Consider the following 15,821-nt stretch of genomic DNA (forward strand, 5'->3'; position numbering starts at 1 on the left):
AAAGTTTAGCACAGCACAGCTTTCACAAAGGCACACTCAAAACAGAAGCCTAGATAGTACAATTATGGGCTTGATATCCACAACCAATATGTTAGCCCTCACTGCAGATTGTGTGTCCACATAAGTGACACACTGCCCCATAAACTATATTAGCTTGATATACCACTGCATACAACATGGAACACTTACATTTACATTGTGGGTATGCAGGATCTTTGGCATTCATTCAACTGCAAAGTACTACAGACACAAACCAGAAACGGAGGTACTTATACAGATTAAAGTAGTCTGTTACGAACAAATAACCACTTAGGATATTTTGATACAGACATGTAAATTAAAACAAGCCATGTATTTATTGCTGTTTAGCTCCTGGAGAAATGTTTGAGAATGGCTCTATTTAGATAACGTATTATCAAATATGTTCCGTGCAGTGTAGTTAACTCTATTTAGGACTATTTGGTTTGTTAGAATTATTTGTCTAAATTATTTAATCACTCACTATTTGATGAAAATATGATAGGCCTACTCAGGGCTGGCATAACCATACAGGCAGAACAGGTGACCGCCTAGGGTGGCAAATTGAAGGGTGTGGCAAAAACGGTACATAATTACATTTTATACTTCTCATTTCTTTAATCATAAAATGTTCAACATCTTAGATCACTGTTTCTTGTTCTGCAAAACTTACTGCTGATGTTACAGAACCATATCATGGGCAGTGGAAGGATATTCGAAATGTTTAACTGATTTTATATCTCTGAAATTCTCCAATGACTGTCCTGGAAATCGCTAGATTTGTAGCTAGCTGCTTTTGACAACAAATCTTGCCAAGTCAGCCCTTAAAGTCACTAGATTTGGCAACAAATTCGCTAAATTGGCAACAATGTTTGAAGGCGCAGAAAAAAATAATTGATTCACCAATGGTGTATTATTGCCTTGTGATGATTAATGAGTCATGATTGTATATGTTTTGTGACGTTGTAAAAAAAAAAAAAAAAAAAAACATAATCTTGTGTACAATAATTTGTTTATATATATATATATATATATATATATATATATATATAGTAACAACCCTGGTGATGCCATCATCCTGGACATTATTGTGTCGCATTTAGTGTTCTGTGTATTGCAAGGGTACAGGGCACGCCGTTAATGTGTGTGTGCGTGTGCGTGTGCGTTAGTGTGTGTGTGTGCATGTGGTGGGCGAGGCTAAGTAGGGGGAGTGAGGCGAGCCACGAGAGGGAGAACGCATGTAGACTGGACTGGAGTGAGGCTCTTAGGGACAGAGTGAGTGGGAAGAATAGAGAACGAGAGTGAGCGAGTGAGAGTTTTGGAGGAAAAAAAGAGAAGAGGAAAGTGAGAGAAAGAGCAGAGAGAGCAAGGGAGTTATTTTTATTTATTGTTTTGGCATGAACCCCGGCCCAAACAGGAATTCGCTGTTATTTTATTTTATTTAGTACAGTAATTAAAAGCAGCAAATTTGGAATCCCATCTGGTCTCCCTAAGTCTTGTTTCACTTCCAACATACCAGTTCATTACAATCTCTCTCTCTCTCTCTCTCTCTCTCTCTCTCTCTCTCTCTCTCTCATCTCATATATATATATATATATATATATATATATATATATATATATATATATATATATATATATATATATATATATATTTTTTTTTTTTTTAAAGAGTGAAAAGGGAGGGTGGCAACATTTAATTTGCCTAGAGCAGCAAAAATCTTGCACCGGCTCTGGGCCTACTGTATTTAACACGTGCTGAAACAACAGATTCTTCAAAAGACTTCAGCACCACAGCCCATGGACAGCATCCATGTGGTGTCAATTCTTTAAAGACAGCCCTTTGAAAAAATACAATAGGAGACTATCTCAGTTGAAAGGTCTGATCCATGCAGCATGTCACATACTAAAATATACAGCTGCTGTGCTTGTTACACCTCACATGTAACGACAAGTGTTATTTTCTATATGGTTATTGTTATCACACTAAGTGATCACCAGCTATTTAGCGAAACCACTTACTGTAATTATTAACCCGATCCACAATTACTGTGTGGCCAAGTATTGTTCGGTATTTCCACCCACCATATCATAAAATGATCATTACTTTCATAAACATTATTTCAAATCATACTGCATACAACTATAAACTAATCCATAGATAAAATAGTTTTTATCTGTGCTTGAATTGTAACCCATTTACAAACATAACAACTTTTAATAGGCAGCATATGTTATGACGCAGTACATCATACTAGTTTCAGTACATCATACTAGTATCTCTCACCAAGGATCTGTATATTTCTGTTTATATAACACATCAGTATGAATTTAAAACTAATATTAAAATATTATAAATATATTGTGTAGTATACTTAATATATATATCCATATATATATATATATATATATATATATATATATATATATATATATATATATATAGGTCTAGTTCTAAAAACAAATGTACCCTATTAATTACCTTACAATATTTTAGGCCAATTTAAAAATGCTATAGTACCTTGCAGAACTGAAAAATAATAATGGTCAGTTCCTGACATTAGACTAACCATATTGATACTGAATCTTCCCAAAGCCCCTGTGGTATGTGTAGATCATAGTTCTGAAACATATACCGTCAATATATAATAATGCAACCAACCCCCACTCCCTATTAAAAAAGGTGAAAAAAAAGAAAAACTCGCCTTTAGGTGTTTTGCACACTGTGGTTGGCAAGTACGCCAGACCTTCAATGGCTAAAAAAAGTAACTACATTTGCCTAATTAAACCACGCTTATTTTAATAAACAGATAATCTTTTGCTTGCACATCTGCCATTATGCGGAGTAAACCTCAATAGATGAGATGGATAGGGTTTCCAGTGTATAACTACACCACAGGCAGACTGCGTCCAGCCTCTTTTGGGAGGAATGAGAGGATCCCAAATGAGTTATTCTTCATCAATAATGCAAAACTTCTGGTTCTCCGCAACATTTGACAGCATATGCTACCAACAAATGATTTACAAACGAGACTACAAAACACCAAATAACACATTTCGTCTGGCAAAAAAGAAGCAAGCAGAACTTAAAACAACGCATTATTGAAATAAATAAATACTGACTGACTGAACAAAACATATATTTTAAGTGCTCACATTCATGACAGATGTCATACTGAAGAGTTATGGAAAGCATTGGCTTCTTTTTGAACTTCAGATAAATTAATTTTGACTCGTTTCAAAACGTAAAACTACACTTGTCTTCTATGGTGCATTATAATTCCCCTTTTCCATAGTCGGCGCATCGTATATAATAGAAAATGACTGTACACAGCTTTTTAGAAAAACAGTGTTGAAGTTCAGTAACTGGATCGTCTGTCGTGTTAATATACAGCTTTTAATAAAATGTAACTGCTTGCGCAAGTAAGAATCTCTATAGACCAGGGCTCGACTTAACTCACACTTGACTGAATGCCGCTTCCAGGTATGCTAACACATTTCAATGTATCTGCTTTACTTAGAATCCAACTTCACAAACCCACACATACAGACAATTTAAACAAACAGTTGTCTTAAACATGTCCAAGATTTTAAATAAAACTTAAGATTTTAAGTAAACTTACCCGCTGCCCTGAATGTATTTAGAAAGAGGATATCAGTTCCATGACCAGATCTATACAACTTTCCTGTATCGTAATTCTGGGTGAAAACGAAACAGATTTAAGAGTTTTATCTCTGTCGGTAAAATACGCAAGGATGAATGTTCTTCCTTCAATATCTGTGTCCTGGTAAAAACCTAATCCTTCTGACGCGAATCCTGAACCGTTATCTGTATTACTATTAATGCGCAATGCAAGCAGCATCGCATACAAATAATTCCTTGTGTGCTCTTGCAGCTGCCTCCAGGTTTCCTCTGGGTCCTAATGCTTTTCAAATGGCTTGCTACTGCATAAATCCCTTGGGGTGTTCTGGACTGCCAATTTAGAGAAGACTGCTTTGATTCACAAATCAAACTATGTAATGAAAAAAATTCTACCAGGATGTATCTTTGAAAATAAAATGAGAAATCTTAAAAAAAAACTACAAACCAAATATAATATTGATTATGCAAAGGGCATTCAAATATGCTTTAAAATCATCGACACAATGAAAACACAATGGAGAACTGCACAATATAACTGACCATCTTGCAAAAGTACTTATGAATAGAATCCACTATATACATTATATATCATGGGTTAAATATAATACTCACTTTTCCAGCCAAAAGAGGGCTATTACATTTTTTGTCTGTAGCATATGAAATGAAGCAGAATATATATATATATATATATATATATATATATATATATATATATATATATATAAAATAAAGCAACAAACAACTCAATGAGATGTTAAAAGCACAATATCTGCTTGAGCAAATGAGCCAGGATCTTTTGTGCAGTAGCTAAGATGCTAAGATTGGGCAACATATTCTGCCAAAGGATGGTGCAACTGGTCACAAAAAAAGATGACAGTTTTTATCTCTGGATTTTTTAGCCAATTCCCTCCGTGCCTAATTTAAATACATGTGTGGAATGTGACCAGGTGTTGATTGATTAATTGATTATCAATCAACCCTGGCCATGTGCCTTTAGTAAGAAGCTTCAAAGCCAGTCCTTTGTCCCTGTTCATCATGTGAAGACTTGATATCCAGTCAATGAACCAAATACGTAACCACCGTGTGTTTAACTGGGGTCGTGAGCACAACAATGACCATCGTTTTTGAACTGGGATCCTGGTTTTTGTAAAGGGATTAATTTAGGGGATTTTAACCGCGCGCTTGTTTTATTCAGCTCTTGTCAGGCGCATCAGGCCCAATCTATTTTCACACACGCTGTTTATTTTACACGCTGTGTATAATGTTTTTTTTTTCAGAGTAAAACAGGTTTAAAAGGCATTGCATAGGAAAGCGGCATCAGTACTGCATCTCCAGCCATGCCCCACCCCTTGTTCGCGGTATTTTTCACATACCTCTTTATAGACGTGCATACTGATAAATCCTCTCCTGATCACTCGTTTTATCACCCCACTCCTCAATAGTGCGATCCAAGTCATTATTTTATTATCGGCCAACTACCACTACACCACACCTGTAACAAACTGCCTCTGTTACACTAGCTAAATAGTGTGTTTAATCTGCTTTTAGGTTCACTGTGTTAAAACTTAAAAAAAAAATGTTTTAGTGGCATTGCGATGGCAAGACTCTGTTCTATTTGAAGTTGCAACTAATAGAGACTAATGGAAACATGACTGAAGTGTTTTTTATTTTAGCCAATGAGGTGTTCACGTGTGGCAGCAATGCATTAGCAAAAATCACAAGGCAGTGGCGTCAGCTCCCTAGCAACAAACCTCCTATGTTGGGAATGGATTCTTTCAATGCAGTAGGCTTGTGCATTTGAGAAAGCAGAGGAAGACTGATGAAATTAATTGGAGACTGAAGTTAATGAGAAACAATTACCATCCGCTGTGTGAATTAAAATAGTGTGCTGCTTTTTATAAGAAAAATGAGAAAAAGCAGGTTGTGTAGAGGATTTGTACTGGACCCTGATGCCACGATAAAATGAGGGAGCGGATGTACTGTATTTCTTAGCCTATTTGTTTTTCTATGGGTCTCTCACTCTATCGCGTCCCCTCGATTTATAGCCGATTTATATTGGACCCCGACAACCGCAATATATTAAGTGGGTGGTGTACTTCATAATGTATAGTTCTAGATTCAACATTTTCTCCTTTGGATATGGCTCACTGTGACTGAAATGCAGTGAATCTTGGTAGTAAATCTCCCTCCCGACCTGTGAGGGTGCTAAATAATGAGAACAGAGTACCTTGGATGGGCTGGTCTGACAGTTCTTTCCCAGGGTTCAAGGGAAGTCAGACAGCTAGAAGGGGGGCGGGACTTTGGTGTATTAACTCATCAACTCGGAAGGTAAATGATGTGGCAGTCGTAGATTGGAGGGGCGGCTGCACTCGTTTACCAAGGGATCATGTGTGATGGCATAAAAGGGGACGGAGAGACGCAATCTGTTCCTTCACTTTGCTTACGAGAAAATAACCCGGAAGAACCTGTGCAGTATTGTGATAACATATTGGGAGTGTTTGTTTTGTTTTGTTTTGTCTATAGTGGCCAAGGGCCAGCATAAAACCTGGAACAGCACTGCACTATTGTCACGCAATAAACTGTATCACCCACCATGAGCACTACAGCACACACCCAGGACTGGTGATTGTGTTTGTACATTGTGGGAAGGATGCTTGTGTTTATTATTTGGGACTGCAAACCCTTTATTATTTACCATGTGCACTACACATTGCTGTGTATTGCCAGGGATCATTATTTGGTTAGCAGACCTGGATTGTTAAAATCAAAATACTTTTCCAACTGGATTACAAATTACACACCACATCACTCCTGCACCTCTACACTGCAAACCACTTTGTCACACTCACTTAATGTTTTGTTTGAATTTATATTCAGTTTTTAAGTATTGTTTGTCTTTTTCATGGATTTTGCATGGGTGTCACCTAAATGTGATTTATATCTAATTGTCAGAATTGGATTTAGCAGAGTGGTTTTAGCAGCTCAGAGGCGACTTTTGAGGGAGTAGGAGCTTACGACACTCTGTGAAGCAATAGAGAATAGTGTCAGAGATTTGTTTGTAAGACTGTTTTATACAAGTGTTTTCTCTCTACCTTTTAATTTTGTGCCTGAGTTCGACTTTGTTAGCTATTCAATGGCAATTTCCATCTCCAGTCTTGCAATAGCTGGTTTGGTACACGATCATTCAGTAACTTTGTTTTTTTTGTTTTCAATACAATCACCCCTAAGACTAAATGTGCAGTCCTGTATTGTATTGGTCTATTCATTATAACTAGAAAATAAGTATTTAACAACTGTTGATAGACAAATCATGTCTGAAAATGTCTCCTGTAGCTATTCAAAAGAAGCGCTAAGCTCTCAAGTTCAGCAGCACTAAACCAAACTCACTGATTTTACTATGACACTCAAAATAACATCTGCGATAGCTCTAGGTATAACGTATTATATCTCCAAAAGTTTCTGTAACCATGGGTTTACTGATGGTTTGAGATGTTTAGATGTATATATATATATATATATACACACACACACACACACACACAGTACTGTGCAAAAGTTTTAGGCAGGTGTGAAAAAATGCTGTAACGTAAGAATGCTTTCAAAAATAGACATGTTAATAGTTTATATTTATCAATTAACAAAATGCAAAGTGAGTGAACAGAAGAAAAATCTACATCAAATCCATATTTGGTGTGACCTCCATATATATATGAAATATATATATATGAAAAGCACAGGTGTCTAACTGCCAAATCAGTGGAGAAAAATGCAGCCAAAAAGACCGCTCCTGTAGTTCTAGTGTTAAACAGCGCATATAAAATAAACATCATGTGTAAAAATAAACTGGACTTGATGCACCTGACAAGCACTGAATAAATGGACTGCAAAGGGTTAAGAATACATCCCATCAGGTTGTCTGTTTGTCATCCACAGACACATTGTTTGGTGGAGCGATTTATTCAGACCTTAAAGCAGATGCTAAGATGAATTGTGAGCCATGAGCAAAAACCCTTCTTCCCTTCCTCCTTTTTGCAGTAAGAGAAGTTACGTAGAGTTCAACAGGGTTCTCCCTGTTCGAGCACTGGTACGGCAACAGCCTCACTGCATCCTCAATCTGTTGAGAGAGGGATGGGAAAAGCACAAAGGCTTGTCCAAATGTAGTGCAGCATGTGCTCCTACTTAGAGATAACCTGGATTTGGTCGGTTCTTTGGCCCAGGACATTCTGAGCTTCTCGGCAGACTAGGAATGGCTAGGTTTATCTCCATTTTGGATGTGATGAAGGGATACTGGCTGATCCCCTTAACCCACAGCTCGAGAGAGAAAACTGCAATTTCAACTTCTGGTAGTCTGTTCCATTTCATAACCATGCCGTTTGGGCTACATGGTGCGCCCGCTGCCTTTCAGAGACTGATGGACCAGGTCTTATGCCCACAACGTGAGTATGCAGCAGCGTATATTGACAAAGTGATTATTTACAGCTCAACCTGGCGAAAGAATTTGGCTAGGATTACGGCTGTCCTTAAGTCTCTAAGGGTAACCCGGCTGACAGCCAACTTGAGAAAATGTACGTTTGCCAAAACAGAAACTGAATATTTGGGATTTGTGATGGAAATGGTCATGTGAAACCCATTGCCACCAAAGTCCAGGCTTTGATGGATGCAGCATCCTGGGGTTGGCTGGTTATTACCGAAGATCCTTAGTTGACTGCACTAAAAAGAGCACGCCAAATTTGATTAAGTGGTCAGGAGAATGTCAGGGGGCATTTGATACTATCAAGCAGAGATTTTGCCAGGCCCCCACTCTCATTACACCAGATTTTACCAAGAGATGCTTCGGATGTTGGTCTGGGTGCAGTTTTGTCCCAAACAGTAGACAGAATAGAACGTCCCAACAGGTACCGCAGTAAAAAGATGCTCCCTACACCCACACATTGCAAACCACTTTACCACGATACTGTATGTTAAAATGTATTGTATATCAAGTATGAATGTATATATGTTATACTCATGGTCATGATTCATTTCTTAATAAGATTAACTCCAAAGAGGTGTTTTCATGGCACACATTGGGCCCCTTGATAAAAGTGGAGCAACGTTTGAATGCCACAGGATATCTGAACATCACTGCCAATCAGTTGCATCCCTTCATGGCAACAGTGTATCCATCTGCTAATGGATTTTTTCAGCAGGATAATGCCCCATGCCACAAGGCTAGGATTGTCCAGGAATGGTTCCACGAATGTGACAGTGAATTCAGGTTACTGCAGTGGCCTGCCCAGTCACCAGATCTCAATCCAATTGAGCATGGAACATATATATATATATATATATATATATATATATATATATATATATATATATATATATATATATATATATATATATATATATATATATAATCCCACACATTTTATTGATAACTATAAGTAAATTAGTATGAACTGTAAATATTAACCTAATCCACAACAGCTGTATAGCCAAGGATTGTTCTGTATTTATACCCACAATATCATCACATTATCATTACCTTTCATAAACATCGATATGCTCATATTATTTTCAAATGTGTTAATTACCTAAATAAGTATCCACACCTGAGTCACAAACAAATGTCTGTCCTAATTGAAATGTATATATTTGTACCTATCAATATATTTGTTCTGCAGGTGTGCATATATCCATATTTCTCACAGAAAAAGAGGAAAAAGAAAAAAAGCCACAGCTGCTTTTTTGTTTTGTGTTGTATTTATTTGTATGAAACAAACAAAACAAAATGGATGTCAGATTTCAGTCAAAAGAAAACTCCATTATTACAACTACGGTTGTTCACACAGAAATTGCCTATATACTGTTGGTGCAGTAAATTAATTCTAGCTGGTAAAACGCATTGAGAATTTACAGTATGGTATGTAAGGTACAGTAGATTATATGAAGAAACAGATGAGCTGTTGCAAGGAGTGAAAAGTTTTCACATGCTGGGAGAATTTGAAAAGAGAGGTGCACAGGATGATAATCTCTTGAATACAGCACAAGAATTTGCAAGTTCATTAAATCTAAAATACCTGATAACTCATACCTCAGTCTTACTACTGAACCAAGCCCTGTCTGTTCCCATCCTATCCTACTCGCTACCGTTTTATGTGCAAATCCATGTACACAGTTTAGTTTATCAGAAGTCTAATTGGATTATCTATTATAGATATAAGTCATGTAAACATAGAGAAGTGTTGTTTTCAGAAAAACAATTATCTGACTGAATTTTCCAAATGCATTCTTTTCGTGAAAACTTGACCTCATGTAACAGTAGTTTTTAGTTGCTGCAATGAAGAAAAGTTGCTCTTGGCCGATGCTGTTGTGTACTGGGATAGTCCAATTAACACCGTCGATGTTGCAGGCAGTTTGGAACAGTGATGTAGTGCTATATTTAGAAGTGAGGGGTCGCTATTTTCACCCCCCCCACTACGCCACATGCAGTCCCTGTTTCCCCATAAGCTCAACAGAACCGAAGTTTATCAGTAGTAGTTACAGTATTTGAAAGGGCTACCAATTGATTACTAATTCAGACAATCAGGTATTGAGATATTATTGTAAAGCAATTACACTTACAGCTATTCATATTAAAGATAAATAAATACTGTACATATTTTCACAACCAGTTTCATACACTAATACATGATTAAAACAGTGTAATTATTATTATTAATCCTATGCGTAACACTCCCCCACTCCCCCTTCTCGTATAGTGAATGGTTTGGTCCAGAATCAGCTCATTTCACTGTCCTATTGCAGTCGTTTAAGAGACTGAAGTTAAGTCCATCTGTTTACAAAAAAAGATGTGTAATACCACAGGTACCCTTTATTTGCTTGTTGCGATTGAGTATTAACGTTTAAACAAATGTTTAGCTTATTTTACCTACATTATTTCTTATATATGGCTCTAAAAATAAGAACTGTTCTAATTATTACATCTAATTATAAAACGCTGACACCTCAGCACAGTGATAGTATAGGTTTCCTTCAACTCTCTTACACATTATTCACACCTGTTGTTCCAGACCAGGCACGCTATATTGAACCTTTTTTCATTATTTCTCTTTATCTTACAGTTAGTGTATTCTTTGTTTTTTGTATGGGTTATATGCATGTATATCTCCATATATTAATATGAGCAGAACAGTTCATTCTGCACGTGAAGTACGGAAGTGTTCTCCCTGCCCAAGAGAAGTGGGGGGGGGGGGGGGGGGGGGGGCGGCACTCCCTCGCGACCCCCCAGCACTACACCCCTGGTTGGGGAAGCAGTGCCAGATTCATCAACAAGGAAATTAACTTTGTGAGGTGAAGAGTCAAAGGCACCCTGTGAGGCGTGTGAGTAAAAATGGATTTTCAAGACAGCGATTTACGTGTAAAAAAAATAAAAAATGTATTTAATATTACACGGAAAAGAAAAAAAACAATAAAGAAGGATGTGAGGGAGGGAGTGCTGGAGTAATCAAAAATAAAGGAACAGAATCCTCTTCGTGATCTGCTCAATCCAAAAATGAAACAAAAAGGAATAAAAATAGAAAAGAGCAAAGTTAGTAAGGCCTCCGTCCGTAATTAAAAGTAAATAACACAGTCCACCCCGCACGTACTTCCCTCCAGCCTTTTTTTCCCCCACCTCTATTCCTCAGGACCAACCCCGAACACAGTAGCACGTATCCTTTAGTATGCAAACCCTGCCCCGGTAGTCAGTGGATCACCAATCCCAGACTGACAGGTTTCCTTAACTTCACTTGACTCCAGTGGCTGGAATTTACATACTCGTACTTCCGCCCCTCACCAAGGTGCCGCCCCTCAAAAAGATGACTTTTGTCATGGTCACAAGACCTTGGTAAGGGAAGTCCCGAGTTGGTTTGATGCCTTCTACTGTTGGGAGGCTGAATTGCAGACCGAAACCCCTTTGACTCATCACACACCCCTATACTACGTCGAGGATGTTTAAGGCTTTTAAATGGAACTACAAAGTTGTGCACCCACCTATTTTGAACCCTGACAGAAATGTTAAAGCTTGCCATTGATGCACGGGAAATAGCATGGCCAGAAATCTTTGTCAGCCTCTCCGTATCACACCCACGTGTCACCTCTGATTTATAGTGAATTGGGGACCATACTTATATGGCACTCAAACTGAACACTTGTACAGGAATATGTAAGTTGTTTGTGATGCAAATTATCTATGACATGTTGACAAAATATGCAAAGAAGTATTTTTTGATGGGTTAAACTAGCTGGAAATGTAATAGGTAAAGCGGTTACTTGTGAATAAAGGTCTATGGATGTATTCATTTTACAGATCATTGTTTTTATTATACACGCAGGCTGGATTTATCCTTTCAAAATCACTTGTGATTGTCGTCGTTGTTTAAAACTGCTATCATTTCAATGAGTGACTGCAGCATTTACTACTAAAGTAAAACATAAAATTCATTTTTGATCCATAGAATTTAGGAACATTAAATATCACAAATGCAATTTAACATTTAGTTCCATATATTTGTTTACCTTCATTTGCATGTAATTGCACAGGGCTGAATATAAACTTGTAAATGAAATCAAAAACACTGCTATACCATATATCAGGTAGAAATGTGACTTAGTGTGAGAACAGAGCCCTGTGTGTGGCATTTATGTATATAAATGAGAAATTCACCACATGAAACATACTTGTATTTTCTGTTATTTCATCTTTCGAAGTGGCACACCATGATGGTTCATTATAGGTGGTATACCAAAACTGATCACAAGAGATAACAAGATGTTCTCTGCAGGATAAAGATTTTGTCCTTATGATCACAGGGCAGCTGGCTGTTAGCCTTTACAAGTATATTTTAACAGACAGTAATTAATTTTAGATTTCTAAACATGTTTTCCAAGTCTCACTCATTGCCTACTGTGAATAAAGCGTGAAAGAAACCAGGGCACTTGTTTGATGTGTAATAGACAAGCAATGGTAACAAAACACTTTCATTATATGGAAGAGATACAATTACTCCCTTGGTAAATACTGAATACATAAAACAGTTTGAAATACTATTTTTGGACACTAAACTGACTTTGATATTTCCCAACACAGTGTCAACCCAACACACTTTTTTTTTAACATGACCCTTTGGAAGTTTGCTAAATGTCACTATATAGATGGACACCACCAAAATATAGACACATGCAAAATAGTCCTGGTGCAAACTGTTCTTGAGAGACAGTCCTGGTAAAAACTGTTTTGGAATTTGGTCATGGTACAAATTGTTCTTGAGAAATGTTCCTGGTAGAAACTGTTTCTGAGAAATGACCCATAGTAATTTAACAGATTAGGCCTAGGCCACCTACTCAACAGCCTTCTAATCTTCAACTCATTTTCACAGTAACTGCTCATAATGTTGGTAGAGACTCCAGTAATTGGTTACTTTAAAGGTCTTTACATGCTTTAGATGTATTGTTATTTGTTGAACTTCTGGAAAGTTGACCTCCATTCTACAAGGTTATCCCTCTGGGATCTGGATAAAACTCAGTCAAGTTAAGGTCGAGGATCATCAAGAACTCCTGTAGCTATAGCAGCATATCCCACATAGCACTTTCAAAATGTGCCATCGCTTGAGTCTACCTACAAGTTAGTCAGAATGAGCTGAAAATCAGCTAGGCAGCTGGTAAATCAGTGAAATTGCTTAGTGCTATTCTGATTATTTTCATATCTTGGAGGTAATCTTATGTATTGTGGCGGGTCACAAAAAATTCTAATAACACAAAAAATATAGTGACTAATGTCAGGACACCAGGTGGTTCTGATTCAACAGCAGCAAACCAAAGACCAATGATTAACATGGTCCATCCAAAATAAACCAATAACAAATATGCTGGCTCCATTTTAATAACAGTTCTCACACAATCAGAACTAATATGTGCATAGTGATTGCCACAGGAGCGATTATGTGACCCACCCTCACTTCCGATTCCAAAAACCAGGAAATCATTCAGACACAGCAAGGTACAAGCTAGCAGTTTCTTATATACTGCATAGCTTATCGTTTTGTCAGTATAAAACTACCAAGAAAGTACTGTAATAAAAGTAGTCGGAATAATAATGCAACTGCTCCTCCCTGTAACCAATTTATTTGGTAATTGTATATTATTACAATTCCACCAGCTGAACATGGTACTGCAATTACACATTATACTTCAAAAATCATCTGTAATATTATTACAAAAGCAAAACAGCAAAAAACAAAGGACTCAATATCAGAAACGTTGTTTTCCTACCGTCAAACAGAAAAGGAATTTTTCGAATTCGCCATTTCACCCCTGAAATGTATCTAGTACCTCACAGTTCAAAAACAACTCTGATCGACTAGCTGTGCGTTTTGCTGCTCTGGTCTTACATGTATGTGTTGATGGTGAAATTTCACTGATCACATTGTAGGGCAGGTCACAAGCTGTCCAATTATACCTTGACTTTGTTTGTAGCCTAATCCTTTGAAGAGTAATCGATGTGAGTATATAAACAAGACACATATTTGCAAGCGAGAGCGCAGATTACGCACTTAGGATCAAGGCTTCTTACCGTTTCCTGATCATTTTTCAATTTGTAAAAATTATAAATTTAAATTATAATATAATATAAAATAAAAAAAATATTTATAATATAAATATTTTATATATAATATAAAAAAATTGTAATATAAAAATATATTGACCGAAATGGCGAGCAGTGTTCCAAAGCATCCCAAAAGAAGTTGATTCAGTCTTTTTGAAGTTTTGGAGAAGATGGATAATAGTGAAAGTGACAGCGAAAATTATCAACTTTCTGGGTTGGAGAGTGCTGATTCAGCATCTGTGAAGCAGCATTTGAAGATGGATTGGAGACTCTTCAGGATTTGTAAGTATAATGGATCCACACTACATTTATTATTATTATTATTATTATTATTATTATTATTATTATATACGTATTTTTCAATATGCATTTTTACAGCAAATGTTATTAGAAAATGCAACCATTAGAGTCTCATGGGACACATAGAAATATCTATTTTTTAACAATTTTTATTGCATAGTAAAGAGCAACACCATGTCTCATCTGTGCTGTGCTGCTGTATACGGTCCTGATCTTTACGATGCAATACAAGTTGCAAGAAGTAATTGTTTCTTCCAGGTGGTCTTTATTATTTTCTCATTGATGTTCATTGATTTAGATTATTGCTTGGGAGTGTTCAGCAAATTTTTTTTTTATATTTCCATGATTATATTTCTTAGCCTTTAAAGATAAGCTGTCTGCCTGCTCAAACAATCAATCACTCAGTTCCTGTGTTTGTCACATGTCAATCAAAGTAAAGGTGAAAGATACTGAGGTGTTTTCAGTCTGGCAGCCTGATTTAGAGCAGCAAAGGTGTCTGCAATCTCATTATTATTATTATTATTGTAAACATTTAGCAGACGTCTTTATCCAATAATCAACACATGTTCACCTGTCAGCAGTGCTTGAATGAGTGTAACCAATTTATTTTCGAACTCATGTAGAATTTGATCCCTTTATTCAATCAGGTTTTTATCCAGTGTAGTAGACATGTTGGAGAAGCACTGGAAAAAAATATCTGGCTCTTTTCAAGTGCTACAAGGTGAAAAAATGACGATAGAATATAAACAAATGAAAAGCGTTTCTTGTTTTGTATGGATTTTTTTCTGGATATCTTCCTGTGTGGTACTGAGTAAGACTTATATCAAATCTGAGTAATCTGTTTTAGTCCTAATGGCCTGGGGGGGTTACCTTGAATTCAAGCCCTGAACCATGCCTGTGCTGTCTATACTTTGGAAGATAATGTGATTTATTTAAGGCCATAGCCCTCCAGGCGGAAATTGCCTGTGGGAGGCTGGGGGTTTAATAGGTTAAAGAAAGCAGCCAGTGCGGACCAGGGATTATACTGCACACGCTGTGTATGTGCCTAACCACATGAGATGTGATCAAATTCAAAAACAGCTTTATTGGCTGTATGGGTCATTGCGTGTGATACAGTATCATTTCACATGCAGTCAGTTTCCCCCGAAATGGTTCTTATAAGAGGATCTCTTGATTCTTACAAGTGGAATATTTTAGCATGGTTCGTATAGGAAAGATTTTGTCCCAGTGGTTT

The 15,821-nt window shown here is 36.9% G+C and overlaps 1 protein-coding gene across 2 annotated transcripts in view; it reads right to left on the reverse strand.

Annotated features, from left to right (window-relative positions):
• LOC121320400 (roundabout homolog 1-like) overlaps nucleotides 1-3,805 on the reverse strand; it is a 389,786-nt gene extending 385,981 nt beyond the window's left edge. For both annotated transcript variants that reach the window (XM_041258686.1, XM_041258685.1), the window contains exon 1: nucleotides 3,641-3,805. The gene's annotated coding sequence lies outside the window, so the exon portion shown is untranslated. The remainder of the gene's footprint in view (nucleotides 1-3,640) is intronic.
• Between the last annotated feature and the right edge of the window lie 12,016 nt (nucleotides 3,806-15,821).

The sequence above is a fragment of the Polyodon spathula genome, chromosome 9 (genome assembly GCF_017654505.1).
Source record: "Polyodon spathula isolate WHYD16114869_AA chromosome 9, ASM1765450v1, whole genome shotgun sequence".
NCBI lineage: Eukaryota > Metazoa > Chordata > Actinopteri > Acipenseriformes > Polyodontidae > Polyodon > Polyodon spathula.